The sequence below is a fragment of the Pteropus alecto genome, unplaced genomic scaffold (assembly GCF_000325575.1).
Source record: "Pteropus alecto unplaced genomic scaffold, ASM32557v1 scaffold25, whole genome shotgun sequence".
Taxonomy (NCBI): Eukaryota; Metazoa; Chordata; class Mammalia; order Chiroptera; family Pteropodidae; genus Pteropus; species Pteropus alecto.
This window is the reverse complement of record NW_006441955.1, coordinates 10,270,660-10,282,751: the sequence shown is the minus strand read 5'-3', so window position 1 is coordinate 10,282,751 and position 12,092 is coordinate 10,270,660. Positions and strand designations below refer to the sequence as shown.

Below are 12,092 nucleotides of genomic sequence, written 5' to 3'. Positions count from 1 at the left end.
CCTGATATACATTAGGAGGTCACCACCCAGCCATTTATCTTTTAAAATAACTGGGCTGGTTATTTTTTTTAAAGTTCTATCAGGTTAAAACAGTTAGCAATTTTTCTCCTTGCAGTGTCCCTTCAGCCTGGACCAGACGGATAATAGATCAGTGTAGGTTCAGATGCATTACAACATTAGTCATCAATTAGGTTTAAACCAGCACTGTAATATATCATTTATCTTGCCTGCCACGGCTCTTTTGAACATTTAATTTTTTAAGGCCTCTTAGGTTTTCTTTTTATCTTTCTAACTGGCCTCCTGCCTTCCTCCTTTGTCTCCGACACAGCCATCTCCTTAAGGAACAATAAAAATTAGATTTGTTTGACCTGCTTTCAGGGTTCATTTCAGCAAGATGGATTTTAAAAGCTTTGATTGGTTAGGTAGACAGCTTTTATGTAATATTCCAGACATTTACGCACTGTCTTTCACTGAGCCTTGAGCAGGTGTGTATGGGAGAGGCTATGTCTGGGTGCCACTAAAGAGCTCCTTACTATTCCTTTCACATCAAATAATCCTCTGGTAAATTGCTTACTCTTAGATACGGTAGGCATCTCATTAAGAGCTCAAGTTGTTGGCATGTCTTTCTCCTCCTAATAACTTTTTTCTAATCTCCTGCATTCAGCATTTATGGCATTGGTAATGTTAAAAGGATGCTCTTTGTTCAATGGGGTCTTTCTAAGCTGACTTGGGTTGTAATGGGTTCTCTCGATTTTTTCTAGGTGTGCAATCCACTTTGCAATAAGAAAATGACCCATCCCTGAAACAGAATATTCATGGGATGGGTCATTTTCTTATTGCAAGGTGGATTGAAGTCATGGAGAGAGCAAGAGTTTTGAGGCCACAGGACCTAAGCCCTTTGAAAGATGACCCAGCTTTTATTAGGTGAACTCCTCTCTGACTCAAGCTGGTGAGACACATCTTCCTGAGTCTTAGTGTCCACCTTGCTAGAATAATTATAATATCCACTTCAGAATGTATTTATCAGTTTTCAGTGAAAACGTAGAAAACTTGGAGTGCCTGGCACAAGATCAGAGATCTTTTTTAAAGTATCTCTAAATTTAGCCTTTTCTTTGCAAGGTAGCGATTATAACATTTATTCCACAAATATTTAATCCACAAATATTTACTGAGTTCTTTTAGAAGGGGAAGAAGCAGTGAACAAAACAGACAAAGCTTTATTGTGGAGGAGACTGATAGTACACAAGTAAATAAGTAAAATACATGATATGTTAGATATCGCTAAGCACTGAGGAGAAGAAGATAAATTAGGGTTGTTGAAAAGATTAAATAAGATAACAGTTAGAATGTTCCTAGCCAGTGTCTGGTACATAATTAGTAGTCCATTAAAAATGATTATTTATATCAATCATTCATTTATTATTTCACATGTCTATTCAATACTCGTTGAAACCACACTTTAAGTTAGGCACAGACACTGTAATCATGGGTACCTTGGGAACTTCTAGCATAAAATCCATTCATTCATTTATTCATTCTTGCACCTATTGAGCTCCTACTCTACAGACGGCACTTTACCAAGAGCTGGATCTAAAGATGAATAAAGTAGTTTCTTGTTCTCAAGTTACCCACAGTCTAAGGGGGTCTCAATTGTGGCAAAAGACAAAGAGACAAGAGGAAAGATTTGACTGAGGCCTAGCAGGAGACTGAATTTGGAAAGGCAGAGTAGAAGAGAGGATGAAAGCAGGTAGTATATCCTACCTTGCTTTAGTCAGTCTTCAGGTACAACAAATTTGCCCTTTCCTGAGGCTGAGGATATTTTGATGACCCAGTGGGCTGGACTACTCCCTCTATTTCTCAGGTCTCTCTGAAGCCAGCTCTGAAGCTCACCAATAAGTGGGTGAGAGCAGGGAAAAGGCATGTGATAAGACTTAAACCAAAGTGTTCTGCTGTTGGAAGAAGAACTATAAACTCAAGGCTGAATTTAAATTTCCTGTGCTGGGAAAAAGAGTCACTGAAGAAAATGCATAAACTTATTCGAGATTTTTACCATATTTTAATATATTGAAATGATCCGGTTTTAATCTTGACCCTGCAAAGAATTTGTTGTTTGAATGTAGCCTCTGATGTCTACGGCTATGCTACCCTGTACAAGCCCGATCCCATCTGATCTCGGAAGCTAAGCAGCGTCAGGCTTGGTTAGTACTTGAATGGGAGACCACCTAGGAAGACCAGGTGCTGTAGGCATTTAAAAAAAAAAAAAAAGGGATTGTAAACTGATAAATTCCTTGCAATCTGTGAGGTCAACCAAGGGTTCCCTCGCAAAAAAAAAAAAAAAAAGAATGTGGGCTCTGAAAAACTCAGGGATGGAATTAAATAAACTTTTTGCTCTAAAGAGAATCCTATAAAATGAGTTAAATTAATCACTTTATGCTTATTCACAAAATTATTCATCTAACTATTCATTTATTCATTCTTTCATTCATCCAACCAGGTTTTTGAGCATTTTCTTTCTGCCGGACACTGTGCTGAGTACTGCATTACAATAAATGTGGTTCTAGTCGCAAGAAGATGACAATCTGGATTGCATTTTTTAGAGATTATTTAAATTATCGTATACTTTACCAGACATAATGAAAAAAAAATTACAGTAGAAATTCTCTTGCAGAATTACCACGAAAATGAGACAGGACAAGCATTAGCCCCTTTGTTTTCATTCTACAGGGATGAAAATGAAGGCACTGAGAAATCTAGGGAGAGGCTCCTCACATGCCAGGGACCGGCCTGGGTGCTAGTAATATAATGGTGAACAAGTAAAGTGACCAACCACCTAGATTTGCCTGACACTGTGTCCAATTTTAAAACTGAAAGACCTGCACCTTGGAAAACCCTTCAGTCCTGGGAAACCAAGGCGGGTGGTCACCTAAGACATCCTATAAAATTGTTCCACTATCATAGAACACTATGTATCATGCCAGGTACGTGAAATAAAGTTTGGTACAATTTCATTGATTTAGATTTAAACAAATGGAAATTATACTAGAAACATTTCATTTCTTTCCCCAGAGAACTTAAATGTGTTTAGTTCTCTTCTTCAGGAAAGTCCAATTTACATAACTATTGAATGAGCAGGAAAGATGTACTTCACTTAGAAACCAGTGGTAAGAAAAAACGTTGATATTGTGATGTTGCAAATGACCGACTTAGGTCCCTACCCTCCACTCTCTGAGTGTTGACTGGCCAGCACAGGGATTCCAGGCTATCCTTTGAAGGATATAGTACTTAGGACATCTTTGAAGGATAATTTTACTTGGGGTGGAGGTGGGGAGACAAAATTCCCTGAATGCTATCAGTCATCAATAAATTACTTTGCATTCTATGCAACTCTGCTCTTCTAGGAGCAGAGAGCTCCCTGCTTCTAGTTATTTCATAAAAATAGCGTTATTCTACAGGTCATTTCATTGAGTGAAGAGTATGGTGGAATGGGGATCAGGAAAAGCCCAGGTCTTTCATACAATTTGAAATCTTAGTTCATTTCTCTCCTGGGGTCTCAACATTTTAACCTGGAAAGAGGCACAGCCACACCTACCTCTCTGGAGAGACCAAGAAGACAAATAGTGTCCCCACCCTGTGCAAAATACCCTGAAATCTAGGAAAGGCGGTCCAGGTGATAAATTACTTACCTGGACAAATTGCTTACTCTTCCGGAATTTCATTTTCCTCACCTAAAAGTGGGGAGTAGGATGAGGTTTGCAATTATATAACAAAGTGTTGTTGTAAGGATTTTAATAATGTTAAGTAAAGCCCCCAACACAACACCAGACTCTTGTTAAGATAAATATGTTTGGAGACCTTGGATTTGACTCGAAAGATCTTTAAGCTGTGACTATACGAAATAACTATTTTAATCAAAATTATACTCACATTGGTGGGTCAAGATTTTGTTTTCTGGAGCATACTTTATTGAGACAGTTTATATTTTTGCTTGAGTTTCTATACAGCACAAGTCACTATTTCTGATTTTATTTTAATTTTATTAGAATCAAATATTTCTTTGTAAATTATAAAGTAAATATTTTATTAACTAATCATTATTTTTTCCACATCAGATTGAACTGATTATACCTCTTGCCACTGCTAATATGTTTTGTGCACATTAATTCTACAAAATTCAGTTTGAAAATCTATTCTTGTTTAAGAAGAGTTGATATTTCTTTCAATTTGTAGTCTGTAACACATTATACTATGTGTGGTTATCAACTTTGTTTTGTGCCAAATACTTCTATCAGTAATTGTCATTAAGAATCTAATAGCCATTGAACATAAAAGACTGAGAAGATAAATGGTACCTGTATTTTCCTTTTTAAAGCAAAGGAGAAGGAGTATTAGTATAGCAAGGTGGTAGTACAGTATGAGTCAGAGTCAAAACAGTGGGGTCAAAGTATCCGTCTTCTCTCCCATTCTCTCCTGCACCCTCCCTCACCCTGGATTGGCCTCCTGGTGTGGAATTTGCCTGATACCCACTTCAGCTGGCCTATTCTATCAACATGAAGCACTGGGGGAAAGGGCTACATGAAAGGGCTTTGTAACTTTGTCCATTTTCCCTATTTATTTCCTGCTCAGGGCCAGCCTCCTTTTCCCCTTTGGCAACTCATACTAGCAGGGCTTGCCCCTGATTTTGCAAAAAACTTGTTTCAGCAAAAATCTCGTTTTGAATACAAATTTGTCTTGAGGAGTAAAAGAGATAGCGACAAAGAATCTCAGTATAATGCTTGACATGGTGGTCTGTAATACATAGTAGTGGGTTCCTTTCCCCTTGCTCTCTTCGGAATTAAACTTACTTGGGTTAAAATCTTAGCCTTCTATTTTTTTTTTTTTTTTTTTTGCTCTGTGTTCTTGTTATTGATTGATTGATTGATTGATTGAGCTTTAGTTTTATTAGCAATAAAGTAGGGAGAAAAGTATTATTTACATCCTAGCACTGATATGAAGATAAGGTGACAATGCATTTGAAGTGTTCACCTACACACTGGAAATACATGATAAACACAGAACTCAGACAGTAGCAAATAATTAAATTGATAAATTATTAGATCATGAGACTGCAGTGAAAGGGGTACTATAAGTGCAAATAATAAGAAAATCTAATCTCGTTGAGGGCCGGTTGGGATTGTCATTGAAATCATGGTTCACATGATTATGCCACACTTTTGTATATATGTGTGTATATTAGGGTGTGTGTGTTAGAGTATTTGTGTCGGGGGCGGGGGGGATGTAGACAGTGATGACAAGTGTAGTCTTTGGAATTAGACATGACTTTGAATCCTTGCTTTTCCATTTATAAGTAAATTTGGGGTAAGTATTTAATTTCCTAAATCTCAGGTTTTTATCTGTAAAATGAAGATTATAACATATTACCACATATAGCTGTCCTGAGGATTTTCCATATCTTTGTCCTCATCTATAACCTTTACTGAGTGCTTTCTATGTGCCAGGCACCATGTGCTCAGTAATCCCATGACACTGGGACTATTGTCCTGAGGAAACTGAGGCAACAAGAGGTTAGGTAACTTGCCCAAGGTTAGACACCTGTAAATAATGGAGTAAGATAGAATTTCAACCAAAAAATCTGGCTCATGAGACCATGTGCTCTCACATGCTGGTCACATGAAAAGATTGCTCAATACCTAGCTATCTTTTCATTGCAATTTTTTATCATTGGGCTTGTTTTCTCCAAGAGTACAGAAACATGCATTATTCCCATCCATCTCCCCAAGACTTATAGCACACAATAAGTGCTCCATAAGGGTACCCCTGAGTAGATGAATGTACTGGGCCTGACAAAGGCAGTCATGTTTTAGAGTTGGTGGGTGGAGGTGGGAAGGAATTAAGGACCCACACCCCTCCCTAGTACCTTCAGAAAGGCTTTCAACACCCTTGATTGCTATGTGCTCTGACAAATGCATAAAATATGGTCCCCTTCCAGCTGCTTGCTTGGTCCATTTCTGGAGAGGTGCCAGCTGCCTATTTGATCAGCTTTGAGCAGCAGTGAGGTAGTTAAGACAAGCAGGGTTCAGTTGGCTGAGAAATGGGTAAATATTTTATAGACTGTATGGTAAATAATGTATACATTCAGAGAGACAAGGTGAATCTTTTATAGGCTTGAGCCCCTGTTAAGTCTGCAATTAAATACTGGTGCTCAAAGAAATTAAAAATAAATTCTAATCTCCCTGCCTTACAGAGAGTCAAAGGCCTGCCCTTAAACCCTGGGTTAGAAGTTTAGTCTCTGTTTCCTGGTGCCGAATTGCAGTATCTGTCTGCAAAGTAAAAAGGTTCTTTTCCTTATCCCATTGCCACTTACAGACGTATTCAAAAACATAACTCACATTTATATTTTTATATTATTTATTTGTATTGTATCTATTGTGAGCTAGAGGAGATTTATTTTAGTTTTCACAGCAATTCCAGTGAGATGCATGTAGTAGGTACATAAATATTTGGTATTTTATTTATATTTGTTAGGGAATATCTTGCGTAAGACCCTCTTCTGGGTGATGGGGTACCATAAATCTGGAGTATATACTCTGATGGTAGGAGAGAAATAATAACAGTAGTTTCAGATCTCCATCTGGCAAGAAAAATGAAACAGAGTAAGAATAATAGAGAGTGCCAGGGAGAGGCCTTACAGGTAAGATGACATTGAGCAGACACTTGCAGTGTGGATGGTGGTGGTAAGAATATTTCTCTAATTTCAAGGTATTTTAGAGAACAATTGTTGTTTTGTGTGGCCCATATCAGGACCAAAGTACTCATTTCTCTAGCTTCTGGAAGATGCTGACGGCTCACATCTGAACCTTTGCCTTTAACTGAAGGAGATATTTGACCATGTTTTACTTCCACTTTCTTGGAACAGTCAATCTACAATGACTGGTTGATGCAAGGATACAAAGACCTGACCTCTTGTCTCAGTGGGGGATAACTCTGAGAGTACATCCTGGTGGGCAGTGAGGACCCTATCACTATGGTATGTAGAACCCCGAAAGCTCTTGCTATGCTTCAGCAGTTTAATAGTTAGCACTTTGATTTGTGGTAAATGGGGTAAATGGAAGATCAGTGGAAAGAAACACACTAGCCATCACAAATATCTTGGGCATTTAAAAGGTATAGGGGAAAGTGTAATTATAAGGACAGTGGAATTAGATAGTTAAGTACAATTAATATATTGGAAAAAGATATGAAAGTTTGGGGCAATTAGTCACCCATTTATGACAAAATGTGAAAGTCAGAAGTTCTCCTTGGAGCCATATACAGAGACTCTCATTTAGTGCAGCCAGAGGGCAGAAAAAACAGAGGCTCAAGCATAGAACTTAATTATAAAGGTAGTAGAGCTCTAGAGAAGAATGAATTCTCAACCACAGTGAGCCAGCTAAATCAAGGTCAGGACCCTGATCTGGAAGAAAAAAGATCCTGAGACTTGGGGTGGGAACATATAGGTTCATTGCATATAAACCTTAAGACCCCACATATCTCTGAACCCTCCGGCCTGTGGAAATGGCACACTTCTCCTTTTTAAAAAATAGTGCTCTGTCTTTGTTTGAAGATGATGCTGAAGCCTATGCCTTAAAAGACAAAATCCACCTGCCAAGGATGCCTCTCCACCAAAAGACCAGTAGTCATGTTAAGTCCTAACAAAACCAAGCTGAGGAGGTGCTGGGTATGCTAAGGGAGAAAGAACTTACAGAACACAAACCATCAGAAACTGGAAGGGTAATTTGGATCTGGATCAAAAGAGTGATGGATCAAGGAAAGTAGGATATGAAGTGGGAAAATGATAGCTTATTGATATGAAAACACTATTTTGTCATATAGGATTTAACACCCTGGGAAGGACTTCAGGAGATGATGCAATGGATCTCAGAAGCTTCAAAAAAAAAAAAGTTAGCCAATTCTGAATAAAGTAGAATTGACAAAATGACCATAGCAGATGGCAAAAGAGGGAATCAAAATGAAGTGGGTATATTAGAGTGGACTTACAGGCTAGAAAACCCACCAGTCAGTTATATTTTGCAGGAGGACACTATGTTTGCCAACATAATAGAGAATCATCTGGACAGAGAACAAGCATAGTTTAAAAGCTCAGTTGCCTGTCCTATATGGGTCTTAGCTAATGATAAGAGATAGTATCACAGACCTGGGCTCCCAGAGAGCAATGGGAATAATAGAATTCCCAAATAATAGGAGTCACTTAGTGGCACATAATCTGAGTATAGGTTTGCCATTTCTGCTTGCAGGTCTTTGGCCAGAACCACTATTCAAACAAAGTGTTTCACCTATCAACAAGAGATTCTGCATAATATATTACACCAAGGAACCCACCTTATAGCAAAGGAGGTAAGGCAATGGCACATGCTGGGATCCATTGGTACACGCATGTATTTTATGACCCATAAGCTGCCACCCTGATAAAGTGGTGGAATGGCCTTTTGAAGAATCATCTAAAGAGCCAGGCTTGAAATGTTACCTTGCAAAGATGGGCACTATCTTCCAGAAGGCAGTAAACATGTTACATCAATTACCATTACATAGTGCTGTGTCCCCAACAGGTAGAACTCATGGGTTCAAGAACCAAGGAGTGGAAGTTAAAATGTCTTGCTTACCATTTATCTGATAATCCAGTTGGAAATTTGTGCTCTTTATCCCCAGTATTCTGGACTCTGCAGATTTAAAGGTCCTGGCTCTCAAAAGAAGAAAACTTCTACCAGTGAACACTCTAAGAATCCTATACAACTATACAACTTTTAGCTATCACTCTCTCCTGATTACTACCTTGGTTTCCTTATGTCAAAGACCAGCAAATAAACTTTTAGCTATCACTCTCTCCTGATTACTACCTTATGTCAAAGACCAGCAAATTAGGAAAGGAATCACTATTTTAGTCAAGGTTCATGAATTCTGGTTGTCAGGAAGAGGTGGGGCTACTGTTATACTATGGAGTCATGGAGGAGTCCATTTAACACCCAAGGTTTTCACTGGGACATTTTTTGGTACTCCCTTGCCCAATTTTGGTAGTAAATGGACAAGAAGGACATGATTTCCAGGGACTCAGACTCTTCAAGGATATCTTTGTGCTTCCACATAAACCACCCAGATCAGCAGAGGTGCTAGAAGGAGATGGGAACATAATATAATTAAGGAGAGGGAAATGATGCAAATCCATTGCCTCCAGGAAATCAATTGCAGCTGCAGGGATTAGTTCACCCCACTATTCTTCCTCTTTAAGTTTCTGGGGTAAAAAAAAAACCAAACAATCAGAATCTAAGAAGACCCGTTCCGAGTTGAATTGAACTTATTATATAACGCAAGAGGATCTGAGTGGTACAACTGTAGTGCCATACTCCCAGATTTCCTATTTAGGACTCAGGCTCTCATTCACTCAGCTCTCAGGTACCTGGATGAGCTTACAAGCTGGGGGATTTTTGGAGTGGGAAGGAGCAATGGGCTGGATGCAAGAAAGAGAACACCTAATTGATCTTCATTCCCAGTCCCAGGGATTCAAGGGTGTGGGGAAGAAACAGCCATCACAGAAAGACTTGGTGACTGTTGGATGAATCAGTTCTTTCTGTTTAACAAAGAAGCCATGAATGTGGAAGAGGTGGGAGTAGGAGGTTGAATCACCAAAAGTCACAGAGTAGATTTGCAGTAAATGTGGGATTTGAGCTCAAGATTTTAATTCAAGGTCCCAGGCCATTCTGTCATCCCAGAAGGGTCTTTTCAGCTTCTAGTCCTAAATTCGAGTTTTACGATGGTAGAAACTGAGGCTCTCGCAAGCTGAATGACTTGTATGAGACCTGCAACCAGGTCTTGTGACTCAGAGACCCAGATTTGTTCTGCAACACCATATTCAGTGCAATTCAAAGTGCTAAATGTGTTAGTTAGGTGTTCTTTGAGGTAGGTTTTGAGGAATTGGGCTGTCAAAAACTGCCCAGTGTTACCTCATTCCCCACCCACATCTGTCGGACTCCTGAGGCAAGGTTCTTTCCATTGTGCCATCCTCCTCCTCCTCCTCCTCCTCCTCTCTATATTAATAAGTGTGATTCAAGACTCCAGCAGAGGACAACTCATGGTAAACAGCTGCCACGAGGTGGTAGTTTAACAAATGTTTGTCACAAGGGTTCTGAGGCCAATTTCCGGTGTGCGGAGGGAGGTCTTCCCCTACACTAATGAGAAACTCTTGGACACCAGCAGGATATTTGAGGATTCAACTCAATTCTGACACTATCTACTTGGAGACTGCGTCAGATTCTACAGGTTAAGCGTTCAATCCTATAAGGCTTCCCCTAACCCAAGCTTCAGACACCAATAATAAGCCTAGATTGTTGCCAGGGCTTCTGACTTATTTGCTGTATATTAGAGTTTCCTAGGACCCTGTCCCTGGATTTGATTAATTTGCTAGAGCAGCTCACAGAACTCAGAGAAACATTTTATTTACTAGATTATCAGTTTATTTTAAAAAGGATATAACTCAGGAACAGCCAGATGAAAGAGATGCACAGGGCAAGGTGTGGGGAAAGGGCACAGAGCCTCCATGCCCTCTGAGTGCACTGCTCACTCAGCACTTCCAGGTGTTCACCAACCCAGAAGCTCTCTGAACGCTGTCCTCTGGGTTTTTATGGAGGCTTCATTACATAGGCATGATTGATTAACTCTTTGGCCATCGATGATTAATTCAACCTCTAGTTCCTCTCCACTTCTAGGAAATTAGAGAGTGGTACTGAAAGTTCCACCACTTTATTTACGGTTGGTTCCTTTGGCAACAAGCCCCCATTCTTAGGTGCTTTCCAAGTCACTTCATTAACATAAACCCAGTTCTGCTGAAAAGGAACTTGTTATGAATGACAAGACACCCATTTCACCTTTATGCCAATGAAGCAATTTCAGGTTCTGAGGACAAGAGACCAAATCCTATGACAAAAGATGCTCTCATTGCTCTTATCACTCAGGAAATTCCAAGGTTTTGGGGAGCTATGAGCCAGGAACCCTGGATAAAGATAAAAAATATGAGAAATCCATTTGAAGAGTACATTTGAATTACCAAATGTATATTGCTTATGAATAACAACATATCAGAAATAACCAACCTGATGGAAGGAGACCAAGTAGGTATGGGGAAGAACAGAATCACTTTATGGCTGAAAAAATGGGCTTTGCCATTAGAACTATCTGGCTTCAAATCCAGGTTCAGAACAATTTGCTTGCTAGTTGGCTTTAGGTAAACAATCTCTTTGAATCTTAGTTTCCTTGTTTGTAAAATAAATGATAGTAATGTTCACCACAGATACTATTTTATTATTAAATGGCATTGTGCCTGTCAAACTCAGGGAGTTCGGCACACAGAAGTTTTCAATCGAGATGAGCAATGGAGTGAGGGAGGAAGAAACTTTCTTCTTCTCTTCTAGGTTCTTCCTGCTGCTCTAGTAATTAAATCATCATGAGACAGATTAACAAGGATAATAACTAAATTATTACCCAGGTATGTATGGAAACCTCACATACATGAGAGATTCAGTGACAAAAAGGGAAAATGAGGCATATATGACTTTCTAAGTTGAGGATGAGATAAACCACCTTAGGGCTCCAGAGGGGAGGAATAGGACAATAAGAAGGGCAATAAGAAAAGATGTTCAGTATTTAGAAGTTTGCCTTGCCCTATAGATAGTTCATAAAGAGTTATTTCTGGTGATAACTCTTATAATGGGGCAAGGCCACTAATTTAAATTCTTTAAATTCTTTAAGGTAAAAGTTTCTCCTGAGCCTGCAGGGTCTCAATCGCCTTCAGCTCAAAATAATTTACATGCCAGAGTGGCATATCTTGAGGAGGCTTGTTCCAAACACCTTCGCTAGCTACTCTTTGGTTTGCACCTCTACTTTCTTTGTATCCTTGATTGTCTGTTAATTCTTCTTTATGTTTGCCACGCTGTCATGTGCCCAGGTTCCATACTTGGTATTAACCACTAAAGTTCTGTTTTCCTTCTTCCTTCACACCCACTCTGAGTGCCTTCTACCCCTTCTCCACCCCATCTCCGGATCCAGGA

At 39.3% G+C, this 12,092-nt stretch overlaps 1 pseudogene; it reads left to right on the top strand.

Moving 5' to 3' along the window:
- The first annotated feature begins 2,128 nt into the window (after positions 1-2,128).
- LOC112486051 lies at positions 2,129-2,247 on the top strand (annotated as a pseudogene).
- Positions 2,248-12,092: the final 9,845 nt, after the last annotated feature.